The 21004-nt window shown below is 46.4% G+C and overlaps 1 long non-coding RNA gene across 1 annotated transcript in view; it reads right to left on the bottom strand.

Moving 5' to 3' along the window:
- The window catches only part of LOC141110366 (uncharacterized), a 419573-nt gene that overhangs the window by 83436 nt on the left and 315133 nt on the right, over positions 1-21004 (bottom strand). Inside the window, exons 5-6 of the long non-coding RNA XR_012236281.1 lie at positions 12334-12806; positions 10587-10870 (exon numbers count right to left, since the gene is read on the bottom strand). This is a non-coding gene — a long non-coding RNA (uncharacterized lncRNA). The remainder of the gene's footprint in view (positions 1-10586; positions 10871-12333; positions 12807-21004) is intronic.

Below are 21004 nucleotides of genomic sequence, written 5' to 3'. Positions count from 1 at the left end.
CAGGCTGATCTAGATGATTCTGCTTTGGTCCAAGATGAGTTTGAGATCACAGTCTCGGAAGATGGCAAGAGCATGAAAACACTGGGTGCCCCAAGTGAGCGGGCTTTTCAGGACCTCATGGATTGGAGACCAGGTACATTTAGTCTAGCAGCCTTGCTTGGGTAAACTGAATTGGTCAACTGAACTGCCGCAGCCTCAGCCAGACCCCTCCACCTTCTTCCTTGTCTTCATTTTGCTAATTTATTTCCCTAGGAAATCAGAATGGCTCCCGCTGCTGTCAATCAAATCCAATGATGCGAGCACCGGGGGCGGGGCTGAGTCCAGCATTCATGACTGTGGATGCAAATGCTGGACTCGGGAGCGTGCCCGCAAGTTAACCCCCTTGGGAGAGCGCTTCTCCTAGGGGGTTACCTGATGCGGGGAGGAGCCGCGAGAGCTGCCGAGGGACCCCAGAAGAGGATGTTCGGGGGCCACTCTGTGCAAAACGAGCTGCACAGTGGAGGTAAGTATGACATGTTTGTTATTTAACCAATGTTATGGTAATGGCCTTGTTGCTAAAGCCAGATCACACAGCAACATGGAATGGCAAACAGAGCCACATCACATTGTACGGGGTCTCATAGCTAGGAGCAGTGCCCTTTTTTTAAGCTATGTTAGGTAGTGCACCCCGGCCCCCTTCCTAACACACACCCCCTGTATTTTGCCCCCTGCTACCCTCCACCATACCCTAACTTCCACCTCACCCCCTTTTACTTCCTCCCAGTCACCCCACCTCCACCCATTCCCTCTAAAACACAAAGCTTATCCTGCCATACTGTATCTATTATAATATCTACTATATTTGTTATTGATGATAGATGACGACACCCTAGAGGAAGCCGATAGCGATGGTGATAGCGATGGCGATAGCGATGGTGATAGCGATGGCAATAGCGATGACGATAGCGATGGCGATAGTGATAGTGATCTCCAAGATGAAGGTCCGCCCACAGAAGCGCCATCGACAGAATTACAGCAAGTTTTGAACATCCTTCAGAATATGATGGGGACCTCCCACCAACTGGAGAGCCGTCTGAGTCGCATGGAGGAAAAACTGGATAGGATTGAGCAGCAGACCTCAAAAAATTGATTTATGTTTTATTATATTTAATTTATTAAAATTAGAAATGTGACGATTTGTAGTGGAATTATGTTTTGTTCAGTATTTTATTTATTGTTAGCAATAGGATTTTATGAAATTGACCTTATTAGCATTTCACAAGTTACAAACACTTGGTAAAAGAGTCAACAATAGGGGTGTAAAAGCTGTAGGTGAGATCAAATAAACAGTGCTCATAAGAAAATGGGACAATTTAGCATTCACAAAGTGTCATGATTGGAGAAAAAACAGTATACTGCAAATATATAGAGAGTATCTCACAGAAGTGAGTACACCCCTCACATTTTTGTAAATCTTTTATTCTATCTTTTCATGTGACAACAATGAAGAAATGACACTTTGCTACAATGTAAAGTAGTGAGTGTACAGCTTGTATAACAGTGTAAATTTGCTGTCCACTCAAAATAACTCAACACACAGCTATTAATGTCTAAACCTCTGGCAACAAAAATGAGTACACCCCTAAGTGAAAATGTCCAAATTGGGCCCAAAGTGTCAATATTTTGTGTGGCCACCATTATTTTCCAGCACTGCCTTAACCCTCTTGGGCATGGAGTTCACCAGAGCTTCACAGGTTGTCACTGGAGTCCTCTTCCCCCCTCCATGACAACATCACGGACCTGGTGGATGTTAGAGACCTTGTGCTCCTCCACCTTCCATTTGAGGATGTCCCACAGATGATCAATAGGGTTTAGGTCTGGAGACATGCTTGGCCAGTCCATCACCTTTACCCTCAGCTTCTTTAGCAAGGCAGTGGTCCTTTTGGAGGTGTGTTTGGGGTCGTTATCATGTTGGAATACTGCCCTGCGGTCCAGTCTCTGAAGGGAGGGGATCATGCTCTGCTTCAGTATGTCACAGTACATGTTGGCATTCATGGTTCCCTCAATGATCTGTAGCTCCCCAGTGCCGGCAGCACTCATGCAGCCCCAGACCATGACACTCCCACCACCATGCTTGACTGTAGACAAGACACACTTGTCTTTGTCCTCCTCACCTGGTTGCCGCCACACACGTTTGTCACCATCTGAACCAAATAAGTTTATCTTGGTCTCATCAGACCACAGGACATGGTTCCAGTAATCCGTGTCCTTAGCGTGCTTGTCTTCAGCAAACTGTTTGCAGGCTTTCTTGTGCATCATCTTTAGAAGAAGCTTCCTCCTGGGATGACAGCCATGCAGACCAATTTGATGCAGTGTGCGGTGTATGATCTGGGCACTGACAGGCTGACCCCCCACCCCTTCAACCTCTGCAGCAATGCTGGCAGCACTCATACGTCTATTTCCCAGAGACAACCTCTGGCTATGACGCTGAGCACGTGCCCTCAACTTCTTTGGTGGACCATAGCGAGGCCTGTTCTGAGTGGAACCTGTCCTGTTATACCGCTGTATGGTCTTGGCCACCATGCTGCCGCTCAGTTTCAGGGTCTTGGCAATCTTCTTATAGCCTAGGACATCTTTATGTAGAGCAACAATTCTTTTTTTCATATCCTCCGAGAGTTCATTGCCATGAGGTGTCATGTTGAACTTCCAGTGACCAGTATGAGAGAGTTTGAGCGATATTACCAAATTTAACACACCTGCTCCCCATTCAAACCTGAGACCTTGTAACACTAACGAGTCACATGACAGCGGGGAGGGAAAATGGCTAATTGGGCCCAATTTGGACATTTTCACTTAGGGGTGTACTGACTTTTGTTGCCAGCGGTTTAGACATTAATGGCTGTGTGTTGAGTTATTTTGAGGGGACAGCAAATTTACACTGTTATACAAGCTGTACACTCACTACTTTACATTGTAGCAAAGTGTCATTTCTTCAGTGTTGTCACATGAAAAGATAGAAGAAAATATTTACAAAAATGTGAGGGGTGTACTCACTATTGTGAGATACTGTATATATATATATATATATATATATATATATATATATATATATATATATACACACACAGTAATAGGTACCCCCCTCCCTAGTGATCACTTAGACTATACATTGTAACTTCATAGAAAGTCACACATTGAAAAGCCGCAGCAGGCAGACATTTATGAACATAGCCAACAATTGCACAGGCACCAAGATTTACATGATTGTGTCATCTCTGAGTCGGCATTTCAGCCCAGGAAGGAGATGGTGACCCTGGATGACGCCTGAACAAAGATAGTGCCGTACTTCTGGAGAGAAAAGCAGATGAAAGCATTGTCAGAGGGAGTGCTCAGTGGTGATTAAATATAGGGCTGCAATGATTAATCGATAAAATCGATAATAATCGATAATGAAAATCGATTATTATGAGCGGCGCTCATGTGACCAGGCACATCCGCCTCTCTCCTCCTCGCTGACGTCAGCTCCCCCCCCTCAGTCCTGCTTGCTGCTGCCTCAAGGGAAGAGAGAGAGGCGAGAAGCAGCCGTGATATAAGGTAGCGGCGCTGTGGCTGTATACAACAATAGTTAGTAGTAGTACATACTTTGTGATGACAAGTGCCCTTGACTTGATAATAAGTATTTCTGGGGGGGGGGGGGTTTAGTGCCCCATCATTGGTTTTCCTGGGGGGGCGGATAGTGTTCCATTGGTGTTGCTGGGGGGGGGGAATAGTGCCCCATTGGTGTGGCTGGGGGGGAATAGTTCCCCATTGGTGTTGCTGGGAGGGGGGAATAGTGCTCCATTGGTGTTCCTTAGGGGGGGTATAGTGCCCCATTGGTCTTCCTGGGAGGGGGAGGGGGAATAGTGCCCCATCATTGATGTTCCTGGGAGGAATAGTGCCCCATCATTGGTGTTAGTGGGAGGAATAGTGCCCCATAATTGGTGTTCCTGGGAGGAATAGTGCCCCATCATTGGTGTTCCTGGGAGGAATAGTGCCCCATCATTGGTGTTCCCGGGAGGAATAGTGCTGTCCCATCATTGGTGTTTCTGGGAGGAATAGTGCCCCATCATTGGTGTTCCCAGGAAGAATAGTGTTGCCCCATGATCATTGGTGTTCCCAGGAGGAATAGTGCCCCATCATTGGTGTTTCCTGGGAGGAATAGTACCCCATCATTGGTGTTTCCTGGGAGGAATAGTGCCCCATGATTTTCATTATTACTTTAAATAAACGAAAAAATTGCATATTACATGTTTTTTTTAATGATTTTAACCGATTAATCTAAACAATAATCGGCCAACTAATCGATTATGAAAATAATCGTTCGTTGCAGCCCTAATTAAATACCAACAAAAGAAAGCTCTATTTGTGTGGGGAAAAAAATAATAAAAAAGTCATTTGGGTACAGCGATGCAAGACCGCGCAATTGTCTTTCGAAGAGTGACAGCGCTGAAAGCTGAAAATTGTCCTGGGCCGGAAGGGGGTTAAAGTGCAAATGTATAAAAATAGATTTTTGGCTGGAGTATTGAAAAAAAATAGATAAAGAATAATATCATTCTAGTAATGACACATCCTGTATATATAGTGTATATTGCTCTGAAGATAAGGAGGATGCGATAAGTTAAACTTTTTTTTTATTACTAGGATTACCGGGAGTATTTGTATACTTTGTTATTGTTTTGTTTTGTTTTTTGTTATATAACAAGATGACATTTCTAATCACTTAAAAGTTTATAAAATGTGATTACTATGATAGGTGTGGATTTATTCCATCTTCATTACAATGTATCAGTTCTATCATACAAGAAGAAATCATTGGATTTTGTTGTAGCTTATTTAAAAATAATAGAGAGAGTTGAATGAGTTCAAGTCTGGGCTTGCAGGGCTGAGGAGCCTTGTGGCTCTTCTATGTGAAGACTTGGGGAGGGGTGGAATTTGAATTGTGGCGATGCAATGGGTAAACATGTGCCAGTTTTGGAGGGATCGCCTTGAGGGTCGCAGCCCCATTAGGAAACTACAAGTGTCCTCTGTCATCTTCTTGGGAGATTACCGGGGCACATCCCGGGGGCGTCGCCTGGGAGCACCATGAAAGTTCCCCGTGTTCCCGGCAGATCTCATACAAGGAAGTTTCTTGGAGAAGTGTCGCTGACACCTGGAGGAAATGTGAGTCACCAAAACTTTTACCTGGGGTGCCAGACAGTCAGGGGTTGGTTGGGGGGGGGGTAATATAACACCCCTATACTATTTCATAGGGACCTACAGTAACAAACCCCTGCAGCCGGTGTCTTGCCGAATAAGTTCCTTCGGCGGATAGGTTCCCCCCCTGTACTGCGCAGGCGCAGCGTCTGCGCAGTACGTACTACTGTTGGCCGCCGGAGATAGCCGAAGCTCAAACGCTTCGATCAGCTGTACACGGCGCCTGTGCTCTGGGTCCAGATTCCTTCCCCACTATCCAAGTGGACCTAGAGGGGGAATCTAAAAGTGCCGAGCGCAGCGAGGCCGTGCCCGAAGCGTGGCGAGCGGAGCGAGCCCGCGAGGGGCCCTCTTACAGGCGCCGTGTACAGCTGATTTTCAGCTGTTCCGCTTCGGCTATTTCCGCCGGCTTCTACTGCGCATGCGCAGTAGAGGGGGAACTAATCCGCTGAGCGGAACTTTCTCGGCAGAACACCGGTCAATACACCGATCGCACGTGTGTGTGTGTGTGTGTGTGTGTGTGTGTGTGTGTGTGTGTGTGTGTGTGTACCGAGAATGATGAGATTTTTGGGATGATTATCTTTTGCTATCGCTTCATATATTTTTTAGATGGATGATCAGGGCCGTCTTTAATGTAGGGCTAAAGGGGCAGCTGCCCAGGGCCCTGTCATTGTTGGGGGGCTTCAGCTGCCCGCCTTTTGAGCCCCGCGCTGCCTGCCCGAAATACAGAAGCGCTCCTCTCCCGGCGGCCGCTCTCATAATTGTGGTTCACACACCGATCTATGAGAACAGAGGAGGAAGGGGGCGGGGAATCTGCACAAGGGAAGCTGCCTCAACCCGGCATTCTGCATGGACATCGGAGGACTGTACAACATGCTGTGAGTAGCATTTGGGACAGAGGAAAACTCTGTACTGGAATGGGGTGGGGGGTCTTTGAGGGAGGAAAGTTTTGCCTTGTACTTGGGGGGGAGTGGAGTGTGGAGCTCTTTACTGGAATCTGAAGGGGAGGGGAGGAGAGCCACGCATCCCTGCACCCACCTCACCCCCTGCATCCACCTCACCACCTGCACCCACCTCACCCCCTGCACCCACCTCACTCCCTGCACCCACCTCACCACCTGCACCCACCTCACCCCCTGCACCCACCTCACTCCCTGCACCCACCTCACCACCTTCACCCACCTCACCCCCTGCACCCATCTCACCCCCTGCACCCATCTCACCCCCTGCACCCACCTCACCCCCTGCACCCACCTCACTCCCTGCACCCACCTCACCACCTGCACCCACCTCACCCCGTGCACCCACCTCACTCCCTGCACCCACCTCACCACCTTCACCCACCTCACCACCTTCACCCACCTCACTCCCTGCACCCACCTCACCACCTTCACCCACCTCACCCCCTGCACCCATCTCACCCCCTGCACCCATCTCACCCCCTGCACCCACCTCACCCCCTGCACCCACCTCACTCCCTGCACCCACCTCACCACCTGCACCCACCTCACCCCGTGCACCCACCTCACTCCCTGCACCCACCTCACCACCTTCACCCACCTCACCACCTTCACCCACCTCACCCCCTGCACCCATCTCACCCCCTGCACCCACCTCACCACCTGCACCCACCTCACCCCCTGCACCCACCTCACTCCCTGCACCCACCTCACCACCTGCACCCACCTCACCCCCTGCACCCACCTCACCACCTGCACCCACCTCACCCCCTGCACTCTGCACCCACCTCACCATCTGCACTCTGCACCCACCCCTCACCCCCTGCACTCTGCACCCACCTCACCCTCTGTATCCACCTCACCCCCTGCACTCTGCACCTACCTCATCCCCTGCACCCACCTCACCCCCTCCCTGCACTCTGCACCCACCCCTCACCCCCTGCACCCACCTCACCCCCTGCACTCTGCACCCACCCCTCACACCCTCCCTGCACTCTGCACCCACCCCTCACCCCCTGCACTCTGCACCCACACCTCACCCCCGGCACTCTGCACCCACCTCACCACCGGCACTCTGCACCCGCCCCTCACCAGGGGCGGGCTGGGCCGGGGGGCAGGGTGGAAATTTCCCCCCAGGCCGCCTAACTTATATTTAAAAACGGCCGCTTTCATGGCTGCTGACATTTTTTTTTTTGCAGGAGGTCGACTACGGCGGCCGCCGATTGGCTGTGTTCCTCCTGCGCTGCATTCCGGGAGTTGTAGTCCGGACCGCGCTCAAGTTCCAGGTGGCGATGGGTGAAGAGAACTAAGCAGCGGTGCGCAGCACCCGGAAACTACAACTCCCGGAGACGGAGTCTTCAGAGGCAGGCAGAGGCGGGGCGCGAGTCACTGGCTCGGGCTGGGCAGGGCACTGGATGGCTGCAAGCAGGGTCGGTACAAGGAATGGGAGGAGCGCCAGGTTGTGAGCAGGAAATTCTGTCAACAAAATCTAATTGTAACGCTTGTATACCCCGGTTTCCTGACAAAAACAAAGATTATGTACCCCTGCTCATTGCTCTGTGGCAGCAGATACACCCCTTTCCAGGCTCCCTTCTTGAGTCCCCCCCTCCCAGATCGGAGCTGGTATAGTCCCAGCGGCAGTACATCATGTGGGCGGGGCAGTAAGAACCTCACACTGCAGCATCGATTATTGGGTCCCGCCCAGCACACAGCAGAGACCTCCTCCTGGGCGGAGTGAAGATGTGTACAGCACGGATGGGAGGCTGGATCCTAAGTCTCCACTGCCCTGCATACTGTGATATAAACCTGCTCTGTACTTTTCAGTGCAGGTTTATTGAAAGTGAAAGTAAAATTCTTGAATAGGTTAGGAATTAGTGTGACACTTCAGGTGCTACATAAATGTAATCCACATACACATTATATCTTCTAAAAATAATGATTTTAAATAAGATATAATGTGTATGTGGATTACATTTATGTAGCACCTGAAGTGTGACACTAATTCCTAACCTATTCAAGAATATAAGAATACACAGCAAAGGATGTGATAATATCCCAGCTCAACTCCAAAAAAGTACAGAAGTCCACTCTTGCAGTGTGGGGGAGGGGGAGAAAGGGGTATAGTCTTTTTTTTCTTACCTGATTCTATGCTCCAGCCAGCTCCAGTGTTCTCATCCCTAGACATCATCACATATAAAGGAAGATTAACCACGTATGATATGAAGTGGAGGTTGGAGTGTGACCAATGTCATTCCCAACATACACAGGAGCTGCAGGGGACAGAACTGCAGAGAGCCCGCTGAAGCAAGGGATAAGGTAAAGTTGGGTAAACACAGATCAGAATTCATCAGTTTCAGCAGGGGCTGAATTTTGATCTGTGTGAAGCCCTCTTCTGCTGGAAATCCTTGCTCAATTAGCTGCTTGCAGCCAAACAGCACCAGTGTATTCTAACAGGGGACAGTCCCTACTGTCAGAATACAATGTCCCATTGAGGGGGGATTCCCACATCCACCCACTTGTGTGAAGGGAGGAATCTGTCAGCCACTTGCTTGAGCCTCATCTTGATCTAGCAACAGGGCTGGACTGGGACACAAATGTGGCCCCTGGAATTCATCCAGACCAGCCCACTTTAATTTTGAGTGTCCCCATCAGCACCCCCCTTACATCAGAGTGTTCCCATCAGCACCCCACTTACATCAGAGTGTCCCTATCAGCACCCCCTTACATCAGAGTGTACCCATCAGTACTCCCTCACATTAGAGTGGGCCCATCAGCACCCCCTTAAATCAGAGTGACCCCCCTCTCCTCCCCCTCCCATGTGTACTCTGAAGGCAGCTTCTCGTTCCTCTCTCCAGTCATGTGATAAGTGATTAGGGGAGAGAGGAAGGGAAGTTTGCCGGCTGTCTATCTACCCCTGCAGGCTGGAGGGAGCAGAAAGCCTAATCATCTCTCCAGCAAGTGTAGGCAGCTTCTCCTTGGTGACAGGAGTGAAATCACGATCACGCACTGTCAGTGAGGAGCCGCTCCAGGACTGTGCCTGACCGGCCCACTGAGCCATCGGCCCACCGGGAAACTCCCGGTAGTCCCAATGGCCAGTACATGCCTGTCTAGCAATGTGCACAAGAGCAGTTGCTCTCTTGTGGACTGTTTGTTTTAAGTGTATTGCTTTGCACTGTACATTTGATTTGCAGCACTGGAAGTTTGGTAGTAACTCAGTAACTCCAATGGGCTGTGGGTCCTGCTGGGAGCTGGCCTGTGGGTCGGTGGTTCTGTGGGCCACTTGACTGGACTTGCCCCCCAGGCCTAAAGCTGCCAGCCCTCCCCTGGGCACCATAGACAGCGGCGCGCAGGCGCACTGATCATGCAGCTGCTAACAGCGATATCCCCTTAGTAGCGGCTCCCATGCGCATGTGCGGGAGTGATGTCATCGCAGCTCCGGCCAATCACAGCCACGATACCCGGAAAGAAGATGGACGCTCCGTAGCAGAGGGGACAGCGGTGACATCGCAGGCTCCTGTGTCAGGTAAGTGACACATAATGGGCTACTATGCGATGCGATGTGATGCATAGTAGCCCATTATGCTTTACCTTTGCAGGGAAACAAAGAGGAAGTAAACCCATCAGGGTTTACTTCCTCTTTAACCACTGTATAAACAAAACAAAAAGTAGGAACAAATGTTTTCACATCTTTTCAAGCTTCTTTGAGCTTTTTTTTTTTTTTTTTTTTTTTTTTAGCTCTTTGTGCCACTAGCCCCTCTCAAAAATGTCAATTTGGTGAGTTTTTTTTTTCTGCCTGTAGTCTGGAGCATATGCCTAAAAACGCCTGAAAATGCCGTAGTGTGCATGGACACATTGGCTAACATGGAGGGGAGTTTCTAGACAGAAAAAAATGAGAGCTCAAGTGTTTAGAAAAGCCTGTAGGAGCCGCTTTACTACTTTTCTTTTCTTGCTAGGGTTCCAACACATGCTTACTAAATGGTGATATGGGTGTGCGCTTGTGTGTGTGGGGGGGTCCCGGTGGTTTTGGGGGTCTAGCTAACAGCTGTTAGTTATTTTAGGTCATGGAGCTACAAAATCACATAAAGAAGCAGCTCGTATGATTAAAGAAGTCTGTAAATTCTCTAATTGAAAAAATAAATCAAAAATGGAAAACAATCAGCGCAAAAATTAACAGATAAATGAACTATGCAAGCTGAACACTAAAGGATTCACCAACCCAAAGTATATGAAATGTAAAAAAGCAAGTGCAGCGCAATGAAAATATACACAAATAAAAATAATGAAGAAATATCTAAGTAAAACGAAAATAAAAGTCCTTAATATTCATAGATGGAATACACTCCCACTCTTGATTGAAATAGGACAGATAATTTCTTCTCAGATACTCTTCCAAATAAATCTGTAGGAAATTGCGCTTACCAGAAGTGATGGACCTCTAAATTATAGGAGGTCATACGAGCCTGATAACCAGAAACATCAGCAAAAACGACTTGGATCCCTTGGATAATTATCCTCATCCGCCCATACCTCTTGCAGGCTGGAGACCGTATAATTCTTAATATAGCGCTCTGATTCTCCTTAACGGGACCTTTCAACTCCAGTTCCAAAAAGTTGGGATGCTGTGTAAAATCTGTTACCTCGGACGGCTCATCACCTCACGGCTTACCGCTATCTCAGATTGCCCGGGTACATAGTGCCCCCTGCTGGACACAGAATAAGCGAGGAAAGCTGAAAAAATAAATAAATTAAAAAAAAAAAACAAGTGCAAGCTCTGCAGGCTAGGTCACACAGATGACATTGGGGTTCTCACTTTTTCTACATGAATACATTAGTATGGGGAGTGTGCACTGCATTGGATTATTTTGTACAGCAGTCATCGGTTACAGTGATGGCTTCAGGAGCACAGAAAACTCGGAAAGTAACAGGAGGGGGAGGGGCACATCACGTGAGTCACCCCCGCCCTCAACTACCGCCCTAGGGTGTCAGAGCCCCCCTATCACCTTCCCTCGGGCACACCTTCCAACACCCCAGGGTGTCCCCCCACCTGACCCTCCTTTTTCCTGGATACACGCTTCATCCTCATTAGCAGGGCAGCCATCAGAAATTTTGGGGCCCCTTACACAGCTTTAGGCCTGGGCCCCCTGGGGCCCGACCCCCAACATTCTCCAGGGCCCGCCCACTGGTCGTCCCACTGACCATCCCACCAAGTTCTTCGGTGCACCCACTTTTATTTTAACACTCTTACACCTAGTTAGCATAAGGGCCCTTTCACACTGGGGCGGTTTGCAGCCGCTATTGCGCTAATAATAGCGCCTGCAAACCGACCCGAAAGTGCCGTTGCTTTGTCTCCAGTGTGAAAGCCCAGAGGGGCGGTGCGCTAGCAGGACGGGAAAAAAAGTCCTGCTAGCAGCATCTTTGGAGCGGTTAAGGAGTGGAGTGTATACCGCTCCTGCCCATTGAAATCAATGGGACAGCGCGGCTATATCGCCGGCAAAGCGCCTCTGTAGAGGCACTTTGCGGTGGTTTTTAACCCTTTCTCGGACGCTAGCGGCCGAATACTGACGGTAAAGCGCCGCTTACAATAGTGGCATTTTACCACTGACGCCGCCCCCGCCCCAGTGTGAAAGGGCCCTAAGCTACAGCGCTAAAAATAGTGCCTGAAAAAAGCCTGAAAAAAGCGGCTCCATTCACTCCAGTATGAAAGCCCGAGGGCTTTCACGCTGGAGCGGTGCACTGGCAGGTCATCAGAAAAAGTCCTGCCAGCAGCTTCTTTGGAGTGGTGAAGGAGCGGTGAACTCACCGCTCCTCCACCGCTCATGCCCATTGAAATCAATCGGGCAGTGCTGCTATACCGCCAGCAAAACGCCGCTCCGGATAGATAGATAGATAGATAGATAGATAGATAGATAGATAGATAGATAGATAGATAGATAGATAGATAGATAGATAGATAGATAGATATAGATAAAATATAAGTTTGTATATACAGTGTATATATATATATATATATATATATATATTATGTATATGTGTGTGTGTGTGTGTGTTAGCTATGCTGATGACGGTAGTGCCACAGTGTAAAAGTGGTCTTAGGGTGTCCAATCCATGAAGGAGATAAACAGCACATGGGGGCACAGTCAGCAGGACACATTAAATTGCGACTTACCCTCCATTGGGCACTCTGTTTTTGGTGTCCATGTGCACTGTCGAAGAGCTTGCCACTCCCCCTGCCTGGTTCTGTTTTGCCCAATCACAGTCGAGCAAATCTTTAGGCTTTGCTCTGATTTGGATAAGCAGAGAACATTTCCTCCCCCTCTCTCCAATAGCAAACCAATAACCTCGGGGGTGGGCTGGGTGCTGGCTCAACGGCACGCTGATTGACAGGGGGCGTCAGTCGGGTGTGTCAGGTGTGTCTGGTTACAGGTGTATTGCACGTCTCTTGTGACGTCACTGCACTTCAAGCCAGCAACTTGCACTTTCTCTTCTGAACTTTCCATGAGAAGGCTGAGGATCTCCTCTCCGGTAATCAGTCCTCCTCCCGCTCCCGGTAAGATGTCCATCCAACATTGTATCTTTATATCTGTAACTCTTCTATCTGATCTCTATAGATGTTTTATAGGAAGTATGAAATCCGTTCACCTAGCAAATGCGTAATGTGATCAAATCAGACCTAATGTATACCTTTTATAATGTATGATTTATATATATGAGGGATATAATTCTTGGTATTTTTGTTACCTTATATATAAAGTAAAAAAAAAAAAAATCTATCTATAGATATAGGTATATATAGAGAGAGAGAGAGAGACAGACATGTGTGTATAGTATATAAGTTTGTATATATATATATATGTGTGTGTGTGTTAGCTATGCTATTTGGAACATAACCATTTAACTATTGTGTTTTTTGGACTCTTTAATACATTTTAAAGTGGTTGTAAACCCTGTTACAACACTTTTACCTAGAGGTGCCCATCCCCCCCCCCCCGGTCTGACCACCAACATTTCCCAGGGCTTGCCCATGGGCCACCCTACCAAATCTGCACACCGGCCACCCCACCTGTACACACCCAGCCCCTCTCAATCCTGTATATATGTCAGCCCCCACACACACACATGCCTGTATATATGTCAGCCCCCCCCCACACACATTTGTATATATGTCAGCCCCCCCACACACACTTGTATATATGTGAGCCCCCCACACACACTTGTATATATGTCAGCCCCCCACACACACTTGTATATATGTCAGCCCCCCACACACACCTGTATATATGTCAGCCCCCGACACACACCTGTATATATGTCAGCCCCCCCCCACACACACATCTGTATATATGTCAGCCCCCCCACACACACCTGTATATATGTCAGCCCCCCACACACACACCTGTATACATGTCAGCCCCCCACACACACACCTGTATACATGTCAGCCCCCCCCCACACACACCTGTATATATGTCAGCCCCCCACACACACGCCTCTATAAATACCAGCCCTCCCACCCACACACACACCTGTATACAGTGGCAGCTGGTGCTCCAAATTTTTAAAGGGGGGGCGCAAACAATGAAAAAATCTGAAAAAACACCAATTACAGCCTCACTGTGCCCATCAAACGGTGCCACTGTGCCCATCAAAATCTGCAACTGATAGATATCTAGACGGCGGCGAGCTGTGTCCTCCCATGTGTCTCCTCTCCTCCTCCTGATAGGCGTCAAATCACAGCGCCTGTCATTTTAGCCAATCGGGTGACGGGTAAAACACCCACGCTCAGGGCCGCTGATAGGGCAGTACAGCCAGCCCTCTTGTATAGGGCCCGAGCTCTGTCACTTCAGAAGAGGGGCCCGGGCACCTGAAGAGCAGGAGATCCAGCTGTACTGCCTTCTGACACTTGTGGATCTCCTTGCAGCGCTGCCAGCTTTCTCTCTGCAGGGGGATCGGTTCTACATACTGGCAATTGGTAAAGTGTCCCAATCTGGAGCAGAAAGACAGCTGCGGTCTCAGTCTGCCTGTGTCTCTGCCTGTGTTCTCCCCTCATCAGTGTTATCTATGGTCAGCATCTGCAGGAAGCTTGCTTCACCTCCTCCTTGCTCACTGCTCTATGTTCACTGAACTCCAGGGTTTGGGTGGAGTTGTGCTTCTCTCCCTTTCTCTTTTTCTCTTTTTTTCTCTTTCTCTTTCTCTTTCTCCCCCCCCCCCCCCCAGCCATTTCTACTTCACATAGCAGTAACAAACATTCCTGCTCACATTTTCATTTTTTTTTTCTTCTTGTTTTTCGCACATAGGGTAACCCATTCACTTGAATGGGCTGCCATATATGTGACAAACACATCATAGAGGCTTTAGAAACTTTTAAGGTATGCAGCTTCGCCGCATAGCAAAACGCATGTCTGCTCATTGCATTCGGGGTGCCATCAACAATTATTGGGCACCACAAGTTCTTTGCGCATGTGAAGTACATTTCCAAAATGCACTGCAAATTGCCCATTACCTGTGCACTTTGTCACACATTCAGGTAACCTCAAATGTGAATGTGGCCCAATGTCTCGTATACACTGCTAGTTTTATTTTGCTAAACCCCACAGGCTGAATGAAAAAAACCTGACACCTCAGTTCAGAGCCTCTGTACTAACAATCCAATGTTAGTACAGTGATCTCCCCTGCTATTCTATTGTGTTCTGACAAGGGGGACGCCCCACCAGAACACTCTGGTCAGGGAGATGGTCAGCAGCCCTTTTTCGGTCAGGCCCCTTGGACAGAAGCCAGCTGTCATACAGGGCTGTATACATGCCATGGCTGCGATGCTTTACTTCAGAGCTGCGGCATTTGTACTGCAGGCTGCAGAATTTGACAGGCAGCACCACCTGTCAAACTTCCCATTGAGTTCAATGGGGCTGCTCTGCACCTTGAAGCCAAATACTTAGCTTACAGCTGCAATGCCGTCTCACAATGTAAAATTGCCACTCAGCAATTTAAAAAAAAAAACAAATAAAAACAGGTGTCATGAGGCAGCCGTAGCAAGGCTCTAATTTCTGCCATTGTAGGTTGTAGGGGGGGCCCCGTCATTTCTAACAGCGGCCCTGCCCGTGGTACAATGAATATCTCATAAACCTGCACAGTTTAGGAGATATTCACTGTATCGGCGCATGCACACTGAAGACACGGCCCGCTCATGCTGTTTCTTCAGTAGCCGTGCCATTGTTTCATCAGATTAGGTGACCCGTCAGAATGTGTAGCGGAAGTGACGTTCCGTCACCGCCATCTTGCTACACCCTGCACTGCTCCACAGTAAGGATACACTGAGAAGGGGTTACACCCCTTGTTACACCCCCTGGAGTTTTGCATTTTACACTTATTTTTAACAGTAAAGTGAGTTTATATAGTGAAATACCGTACATAGAACTCTGTCTGACTGGTTAGATGTTGAACTTCAAAAGCAGTGGCAAGCCTGTGTAGTGTCACATATGGCGACCCATCACATTACGCTACCTGCTGGAGTGCGCATGCGCGACGCCGCCATATGCTTTCCAACATTTTTACGACAAAACTCCACCCCTAAGTCCAGGTTCAAGCCCCACCATCCAAGTGGACATAGAGTTAGATTATAATTATGCAGAGCGAAGCAAGGCCATGCCCGAAGCATGGCGAGCGAAGCAAGGGGTGTGGAGTTTTGTCGTAAAAGTGTGGGAACGCATATGGCATCGCGCATGCACACTTCAGCTGGTAGCGAAATGTGATGGGTCACCATATGTGACGCTACACCTGCCTATCTCACAGGTTTGCTAATCTGACAGAAGATCACTTTTAAAATTCAACATGTAAACATTCATACGGAGTTCTAAGTACTGTATTTCACTATATAAACTCACTTTACTGTTAAAAATAAGTGTAAAGTACAAAACTCCGGTGGGTGTAACAAGATGTCCGCTTACCCCCTTCTCAGTGTATCTTTACTGTGGAGGAGTTTAGGGTGTAGCAAGATGGCGGCGACGGAACATCACTTCCGTTACACATTCTGATGGGTCGCCTAATCTGACGAAACACCGTGACCGGCGGCTCCCATGGCTCTGGCCCATCACAGAGCAGGAGCCCACGAACCCAGAAATAACTCTGAGAGACAGCGGTGTGCGGAGACCACTGCAACAGCTTCAATCTAAGGTAAGTATTTCATAATAAGCTAGTATGTGATGCATACTAAGCTCGTTATGCCTTTGTCTTGCAGGGTTTTGTTTTTTTTTTTGTTTTTTTTTCTGAGGACAGATGCTGGGTACGAGCCATTGCAAAAATAAGATGAAAATTAGAGAAATAATAAATAATATCCTTTTGAGCTGAATCCAATTGCATGCCCTGTACATAGGATGAATATAAATAGTTCATCAGAGCTTAGACGTTATATTTAAAATATATAATTGAAATACACAGGGTTTATATTGATTCCACATTTTGACATTACACGGCATAACAGTATTGATAAAACGATTATAATATAAAGTAATCAGACAATTTTGCATTACTATATATATTTTCCTTAGCTTATAATAAGCAAGAATATATCGCAATGGTTAGAAAAAATAATATTTTTGTCTAGATAATGATATAAAATATATAGTGAATATATGGTATATTGTTTTATGTTTTTTTGAAAGGGAGGGAAAAATCACGTTACATATAAATAATCACTATTCTGATCAAAAAACAAAGGAAAACAGAGGGGGCCCTGTTGCTTTGGGTTACAGGGATAGGGCTCATCTTTTTAGTGGAAAGTTTGCCTAATGTAGCATATAGCGGAGAGCAGGGGGTGAATGGAGAGGTTTATCTCTCCATTACCCCAGATGAAAACCCCTCAAGATATGGCTTGAAGGATATGGTTTCATTCAGACCGGGGGGCAGGGTAGCCTTTAGGGAATAAATCCATTTAACCTCCATCTGGAGGAGGGTCTTGTTCCAGTCCCCCCCCACCTTGGATTGGGGTGTATCCTGTCAAGGATTAAAAATGTAATCTTGGGGAAGGTTTCACCGTGCATGGTTGAGACGTGACGTCCAAGGGGGAGGTCTGGATCACAAGTTTGCATACTGATGATATGCCTATAGGCCCTCCTCCAGAATTCTAATTTGGTTTTTCCAATGTAGAATCAGCTGCAACTTTATTGGAGCATATAAATGACTCCAGGAGTCCTGCAATTGGCAAAGTGTTTTGGATAGAACACCTTGCCATTGGGTAGGGTTGGATTTTTTTGGGTTAACATATACTTGCAATAGTGACAGGCACCACACATGTAGGTGCCTCTCACTTTGCAATGTGTTCTGCTGGAATCGCCTTTGAATTAGCTGCTAACGACTCTGTCACCAATGAAAGAGGCTCTTCTAAAAGTAAATAAAGGTTTATCAGGGACAAAATGACCTATAGTTGGATCTAAGGTCAACATATGCCAATATTTTTCAACGATAGTCCTAACTTGATGTTGTTGTTGGTTAAAGGTGGCAAAGTATTTCTTGGTTTCATTACCACTTGTTTGTAAGATCTTTTGAGAGAGGCGTGTGAATAGCCCCTAGCAAGTAGCCTGGTATGTAGTTTAGCTGCTTCTACATTGGAAAAACCCAATTAGAATTCTGGAGGAGGGCCTATAGGCATATTATCAGTATGCAAACTTGTGATTCAGGTCTCCCCTTTGGATGTCATGTCTAAACCATGCACGGTGGAACCTTCCCCAAGATTAAATTTTTAATCCTTGACAGGATACACCCCAATCCAAGGGGGGGGGGGCGGGACTGGAACAAGACCCTCCTCCAGATGTAGGTTGAATGGATTTATTCCCTAAAGGCTACCCTGCCCCCCGGTCTGAATGAAACCATATCCTTCAAGCCATACCTTGAGGGGTTTTCATCTGGGGGAATGGAGAGATAAACCTCTCCATTCACCCATGCTCTCCGCTATATGCTACATTAGGCAAACTTTCCACTAAAAAGATGAGCCCTATCCCTGTAACCCAAAGCAACAGGGCCCCCTCTGTTTTCCTTTGTTTTTTGATCAGAATAGTGATTATTTATATGTAACGTGATTTTTTTTTTCCCCTCCCTTTCAAAAAAACATAAACCAATATACCATCTATTCACTATATATTTTATATCATTATCTAGACAAAAATATTATTTTTTCTAACCATTGCGATATATTCTTGCTTACTATAAGCTAAGGAAAATATATATAGTAATTCAAAATTGTCTGATTACTTTATATTATAATCCTTTTATCAATACTGTTATGCCGTGTAATGTCAAAATGTGGAATCAATATAAACCCTGTGTATTTCAATTATATATTTTAAATATAACGTCTAAGCTCTGATGAACTATTTATATTCCTCCTATGTACAGGGCATGCAATTGGATTCCGCTCAAAAGGATCTTTTTATTATTTCTCTAATTTTCATCTTATTTTTTACTAATTTGCAATGGCTCGTATCCAGCATCTGTCCTTTGTTCTTCCTTTTCCTCCCCCCCTCCCCCTTCCCCTCCTCTTTCCTTTCTCTCCTGACCCTCCCCTGGCTGCGGTTGACCAGGGGAATTGCCCGGCATGGAAAGCCGCCCAGCTCCTCCTACTGGGTGGCTTTCTCTGGAGGATGATAGACGCACTACACCTCCGCCCACATCCTCCATCTTGCCACTCTGGCGGACCTGCGCAGTCCGCCAAGATGGCTCTCTGTGTCGGTGGGCTGGGTGTGCGTGACGCCGCTCCGACGTGCTGGCATTTGCGCACGCGCGGTGGGGGCTGCGCCGCGCACGCTCAGCCCAGGGGGCAGCTTTACAGGTCTCCCTGACAACCATCCCAGAGATCAGCTGTGAGCACTCATTGCTCCAGCTGACTGGGATTTGACACTCTTTAAATACCCAGACCACACTACTCCCAAACCAGGCATTATCTTGCTGGATTTGGGCTGTGCGGCTGGCCTTTTAATCTCTCCCCTGATACAGGTACATTTGCCTATTTACCAATAATTAATTTCAATATATGAACCTAAGGTACTGAAACTATGCTAATATTCACACTAAGGAATGTTTTCTTGTTTTTTTTTTTTGCTTTTTTTTATTCAGCCCCACTAACATTAAAATACTGAATCTTTTTAATATATTCTTTGCTCAGTACACATACTTCTAATAAGTTAAACTTCTTCTATTTAACTTCACCTGCATGGCAGATAACGAGTCCTCTTTTTCATAGATATAGTTCTTTTCACTTTATTTAATTTTACAGTCCTATTAATCTATATATTCATATTATTCCAGTATGAACTATATCAAGACCATTATACTGGCCTATATATGGTAATAAAATTCTTTCCATACAAAATATATTTTCTTTGTTTCCACCCCATATACAAACATAGACAATCATTTTAACATTTTTACCAAAACAAATACAAAATACTCACACATCTCACACTATCCACCAATACCTCCCCTTTTTCTTGTAGACTATATGTACTGCTGCCATCTTCCTTTTTATTATACTGATTACACTACTCAGAAAGACATAAATATCAATTTGAATTATACATTTATTTTAAATCCCTATTCGTACCATTCGTTATTTTTATCTTTACCCTCTCTTTTACTCCCAGGGTTTCCTCTTTGCCTCAGTATATTCCTTTGACCAGACCGCTGCCGTGGAGTGCATGAGGGACCCTTAGCCTTCCCCGGTCCCCTTGGGTATTCATATCCTACCTCTCCCCGCATAGACCATCTAAATACACACCTTTTGAGTCTATGACAGTTTCATTACCAGCCTGAAATTTGATGCTATTCCAATTGCAAGCTTTTATGGGAATCAACGGAACATTGTAAAACCACTCTATCTATTAACCATATGTAAGTGAAAAATTATGAAAGTCTGAAATCAATGATTGTCTTTGAACCCCATGCCTTAGGTTTGTTTAAACAGTTTTTTGTACATTTAACTTTATTTTAGATAAATTTTCTCTAAGTCTCCACCCCCCTGAAGAAGGACATACATACCGAAACGCGTTGGGTGTAAGGAGAATTTGTTTACATGCTTTTTATAGCATTATATATATATTGTATGGACTAATTAATGTCTCGTTGCAACTGTTTTTAATGTATTTTCAATAAAATGTATGTAGTTTTTTTTTATATACTCTCGTATACTGCCTTACTATTTTGAGTGCCTTAAAAGTCCACCTAGGGGAATTTTTCCGCATTTCTTGATACAATTATTGGATGTGGCACTCCCTCCCTTCTACATAGGTTGGCTTTCTATCCCTCTTTTACCCCTTGAAGTTTTCCACATTTTGTCATCTTACAATCAAAAAACATAAATGTATTTTATTGGGATTTTATGTGATAGACCAACACAAAGTGGCACATAATTGTGAAGTGGAAGGAAAATTATAAATTGTTTTCCAAATTTATACAAATAATTATGTGAAAAGTGTGGGGGGCATTTGTATTCAGCCCCCTTTACTCTGATACCCCTTTTAAATGTGAACAAAATTTAAAGTGTGTGGGGGAAGGTTATTTCTGGTCACATGTGCTAGTGGAGGGTCTCATCCAAGAATCCATAAATAGTACAATTGTATAGTAGGAATTTAAAGTGATTTTGAAGTCTCGGTTATTTAAAAAAAAAAAAAAAACATATTATACTTACCTGCTCTTTTGCAACAGTTTTGCACAAAACAGCCCCGATCTTCCTCCTCCCGGGTTCCTCTTCACTGCTCCAGGCTCCTCTCTCCTGTTGAGTGCCCCCACAACAAGCAGCTTGCTATGGGGGCACCCAAGCTGCAGCTTCATGTGTCTATTCAGACACGGAGCTG

This window comes from Aquarana catesbeiana, linkage group LG10, assembly GCF_042186555.1.
Source record: "Aquarana catesbeiana isolate 2022-GZ linkage group LG10, ASM4218655v1, whole genome shotgun sequence".
Lineage (NCBI taxonomy): Eukaryota > Metazoa > Chordata > Amphibia > Anura > Ranidae > Aquarana > Aquarana catesbeiana.
The sequence above is the reverse complement of the archived record's forward strand: the minus strand, read 5'-3'. Positions and strand labels throughout refer to the sequence as shown.